The sequence below is a fragment of the Nuphar pumila genome, chromosome 8 (assembly GCF_984573655.1).
Source record: "Nuphar pumila chromosome 8, dmNupPumi1.hap1.1, whole genome shotgun sequence".
Taxonomy (NCBI): Eukaryota; Viridiplantae; Streptophyta; class Magnoliopsida; order Nymphaeales; family Nymphaeaceae; genus Nuphar; species Nuphar pumila.
The window spans coordinates 2806300-2811836 of record NC_143256.1 but is presented as its reverse complement, the minus strand read 5'-3'; positions in this window follow the sequence as shown (position 1 = coordinate 2811836).

Here is a 5537-nt window from a genome sequence, read left to right as displayed (position 1 = left end):
GATGTATTATAACTAGCAAAGGTCACTCAGTAAACTGAGGGTGCTAGTCATGCAGGCTGCATCTTCTCTGCCTGTCGCAATCCATACCTTCGATATACTTCAATTCTGCCTGAAAGCAAGCTGGATTTCATGCACACCTAGATTGCACTCGAATCACATAACTATTTGGTCATAGGGATGATGCTGATGATGATATCTGTTTTCTTTGATGATGATGATGGTCATGTATCGTAACTAAATACTCATATATTTTATAAATGAATATGGTTGTAATGTATCGTTGAAGTTAATTCGATTTATAGTTTACAAAGTCTAAAATCGTGTCGATTTGTTTATTGTTTTTTCTTTTTGCCTTTTATGAACCAGTCATTGTGTAAATCACGGTAGGACATGTTCACATATACAAAGCTCATAAAATTAATTTGCAAGAGGACAATCAGTATCAAGCAAATCGCTATAGCAAATATCGTTACAGTGAAATCGATTTGCTACTATTTCAGGATTTGTAGTTTACTAAGTCTAAACATTGTGTCAATTTGTTTATTATTTTTCTTTTCTGCCTTTTATGAATCAATCATTGTGTAAATCACGATGAACATATTGTTTATATAGACATAGCTGATAAAAGCAAATCGCTAGAGGAAAAATATTATTATATTATGATACTTAAAGATTTGTGATTCTAAGTAGATTTGTATTTATTCGCCTTTTATCAGTCAGTGTAAATCGCAATAAGACAAATCGTTCTACATATAATGTATCTGAATCATTATACCAGATATTGTCCCATCGCGATTTACATAATGACGTCTGTATCTTTGAAGTTAACTCAATTTGTTCTTTACTAAGTCTAAACATCGTGTCGATTTGTGTAAATCATGCTGAAACGTATCGTTCGCTTAGACAAATATCATAAAGACAAATTGCAATAGGATATTCAAACGGATTTGGTTTGATTATTTGATGGGTTTTGGTGGCATGGTTGTACAGATCGTGATGTAGCAAATCGTGATAGTACGTAGTCTTTATACGTATAAATCATTTCATCCTTTTATCAATGTTTGTATAAATCACGATATGAAGAATGCTCATAAAATCAATTCATAATTTGCGCAATACACAACGCTAAACGCTTCTTTGATTTTTTTAATGAAGGTCGAACATTACAACGATTTGTTCAGTAGCACTTGTGTGTTATGCTTATTAAAAAAGGAATTATACATTTATAGAATGTCACTTTACAAAAAAGAATTATAGAATTACAACAAAGAATTATAGAATTACAACAAATAAATATCGGGATAAAAAAATCATATAATGTTTATTCAGTGGCACTTGATGACTCAAATGGACTTTGACATACAAATCATCTTTTTCTTTTTCTTGGTGGACTCTCTTTCCTCGGTGGCCTCTTGGTTCCCGCGATCTTATTAGAACCACTGGTAATCAACTATACCAGTGACTGCATTTGTCTCCTCAAATTCCTCACCTACTTCTGTAACTCCTTATTCTCCCTCTCTAGCATCTCAAACCTTATGGCAAAGTCTACCTTCTTTTTTGTGAGCTATGTTCGCTCCTCATTGTGTACTGCAACTGAAGAAATCGTTGTTGTAGTCGGAGGGACACAATGGATGTATTTTCTATGCTAGGAGACGACATGATGGGGGACATGAGGTACGCATGGGTTCTCAATATTTCCATGTTCCTTATTCTCAATCTCTAGATTTTGACGCTTGGGTTTCTAATATTTTTTTGAAATAGTTAGGGTCATATTGTCATTTTTTATAATCATACGCTATGGCATGAACACCTCCTTTGTTTCAGCTATCCAATTATTTCTTGAAGCGAACATGCCAATTCATGTTCCTGGCCTCACCACTTTTCATCTTCATTTTCACTTCCATAGGCTGCTTTGAGGTAGACTGTCCCAAGCCAACTTGTAGAAGAACTTGACTACCATGCTGCAACTCAGCTTCATAATTGCTAAAAAACCAAATATCGTAGCCAGACAGTCTTGCAGACTGAGCAACAATCTCTTGGTCTTCGTCCTCCCCATCTCCATACGGTCTCCACACAACCTGTATATTACAGATTATGGTTTAGGTATAGACATAATTATTCATGCTAATAAATGCTAAATATTAAAATGATTTATAATAACGAGTGCTAAATATATTATGACTGTTACTAATGAGAGCTTTGTATTAAAATGATTTACACTAATGAATGCTACATATTATAATGATTTACAATAACGAATGCTAAATGCTAAAAGGATAATGCTTTGTACTAATGAAGAAATAATCCTGCAATGATCACTACTTAAGAAAGCTAATGATTACAACGATTTACACGCGATAACGATTTGTACTAAGGAATACAAAATCCTGCAATAATCATTACTTAAGAATGTTAACGATTATAACGATTTACACTAATGAAAGTTAAATGCTAAAGCGATAACGATTTGTATTAAGGAATACAAAATTCTGCAATGATCATTACTTAAGAATACTAACGAAAGTTAAATGCTAAAGTGATAACTATTTGTACTAAGGAATGCAAAATTCTGCAATGATCATTACTTAAGAATGTTAAACATTAGAACGATTTATACTAATGAAGTGAAAATCCTACAACGATGATTACTTAAGAATGCTAAACATTTCAACGATTTATACTAATGAATGATAAATGCTAAAATGATTATAAATGATTTTAAACCATTTACCTCATTTAATTGCAGACCATCTAAAATGAACTTAGTGTTATCTTGCTTTATATTTATTTTATCCCACCGGCCGATCTTTGGAAAACCGCAAATCATATATGCTCCCACAACTAGGCTATAACATTCAACTATCTTAGTCTACAACTACAAAATATGTAATAAATAATTACCTGAACAAATGACCAAAACCCTACAATGGTTTTTGTACCATTACTCGCACGGTAAAGTTGACTGTACAAGTGTGCGAGTATAGCAACACCCCATGCGTAGTTGTCAATTTTATCTAAGTCTTTTAAGAATTTCAACCACAGGTAACTTATTCTTGAATTAGACAAATCAGAAAATAAAGTAAGTCCAAAAAAATAAAGAAAAAAGTCGTGTAACTCTTGGTCAACTCTTTCAGATGCATATATAGCGGGCCAACCTTTCCATTTATTGTGAAAAGAGTAAACTTTCATCGATGTGGAATTGCTTCCACTAGAAATGCATTGCTTCCAGTCCTCCATCCACATTCCTAGAAGGGACATGCACTTGTCCCTTGCGATATAGTTTGAATTCCGTAATAGGACAACACTTCCATGACACTTAAGACCCGTAATCTGCGCCACATCTTCTAGGATCATGGTAATTTCAAAAGAATCAAACTGGAATGTGTTTGTCTTATTATTCTACTTATTTACCAGGCGGGTCATGGTGTTCCAGCACGTTTCAAAATAATGTTGATCCCAAAGGCTACCGAAATGCATATTTCGCAATCGATCCTTTTGATATTCACTTAGCTGTCTATACCACGATAGACCTATAGGCCACTGACACCACGCTCTGAGCTTTTCACCTGGTTCTCTATTTCTCTTGTGACCTCCCTATAACAAAAAAATAGCATATTATTGGCATCAAATCAAAATTAGTCCCAATTGTACTTCTTCACGTCATTGTACACAATAATCTGTGATCATTGAAATTTTTTTCCTCTTGTTCCTCTTTTCCTTCTCTTTCCCTTTCTAACCTCTATTCCCTTTTTGAAGGAAAATAAAAGATAAAAAAGAAAAGAGAAAAGAAAAGAAAGAAGAGAGAGAAACTCTTTTGCAAAGGTCTCACTTGACCTTAATTTTGAAAATATTTTGAAATTACTCACCTCTATTTTTGAAAATTTATGGGAAAATGGAGAGACGGGATTCGCTCATCGGTACGAGGTTTGACCGTTCCTGGCGCCTTTACCAGAGGTAATCGAACCAAGGATCGAACTTATGCCTTTTGCTTTGCCTAAATATTGTCTAAGAATTTATTCTAAGTTTAGAAAATGAACAAGAAATCATGCTTGTGCAATGCAAATGCAGAGATGTATGCTTTTGAGAAGAATAATTTTTAAAACCTTTGGATTTATCCAAGTGATTTTTGAAATAAATTTGAAGATACTTGGAGAAATGATTCAAAGGGTTTGAAATTGGTTTGAAAAAGTTAGATTTTGAATCTAACTTAGAAATTTGAACAATGGATTTGGAAGAAGAGACTTTGAAATTCTAAGTCTTGGAATAATCAAAGTTTAGAAAATAAATCTTGGATGAAGAGAAAAGGAGAATTGGAATTTGAAATTAGAATTTTGAAGTAAGAATGAAATTTCAAAGTCAAGATGAACTTTGAATTTGGATCGATTTTCAAGAATCGATTTTGCAAAAAGATCTTTGGTTTTGAGTTTTGAATTCAGAACCTAAAATAGGAATTTTTGATTTGAGGAATTGAATTTAGACTTGGAGAAATAGATTTAAAAATGATTTTGGAAATAGAAATCAAAATTAGAACCTTGAAATCCAGATGAGATTTGAAAAATGGAATTGAGTTTGGAATTGGAAATCAAATTAAAAAATGAAATTGGATTTAAAAATCTGAATCTAGGATGGAATTGGATTTGAAATCTGGAATTTAAGATGGAATTGGATTTTGCAATCTGGAATCCAAGATGAAATTGGTTTTAAAAATCTGAATCCAAGGTGGAATTGGATTTGAAAATCTGGGATCTAAGATGAAATTGGATTTAAAATTCTGGAATTCTAGATGGAATTTGGAAAATTTGGAATTGAAATCTGGAATCCTAGATGGATTTCAAAAATTTGGAATTGAAATCTGGAATCCAAGATGAAATTGGATTTGAAATCTGGAGTCCAATATGGAAGTAGAAGATGGATCTGGATATTGAGAAATCTTGATGAGATCTGAAGATAGATCTGAACCATAGAAACCCAGATGTGATTTAAAAATAGATCTGGATTTTGGAAATTCAGATAGAATTTGGAATTGGATTCAAGAAATCCAGATAGAACTTGAAGATGGATTTGGATTTAACACTAATCTTTAGAATTTCGATCCTTAATTTTAAAGTGATTCGAAGATTAGAAACTCAAAAGATTTCAGAAAGAACTTGGATATTTTGAGAATTTAAGGTGAAGAATAAAAAACTTGATCAAGAGATGAACTTCAAAGTTAAATTTGAACTTTGAAATTTGATTTGAATTAATTTCGAAATTGGACTTTTGAATCTTGGAAATGAATCTGAAAATTTCAAATTTGAACTTTGAAATTGGGATATTGAAGTTTGAATTTTTGAAAATAAGATGAAATAGAAAGATGAATTGGGATTTAGAGATAGGAATTGAAGATTGATTTGAGAAATGAAGAAGATATTTGAAAAATCATCTCAAAATCACTTGGATTTTTGAAGAAAATTTGAAATAAATTGAAAAATATGATGTAATTCTATCCTAAATGATGAATGAATTAAAGAATTATGAAAATTGAATATTGAAAAAGC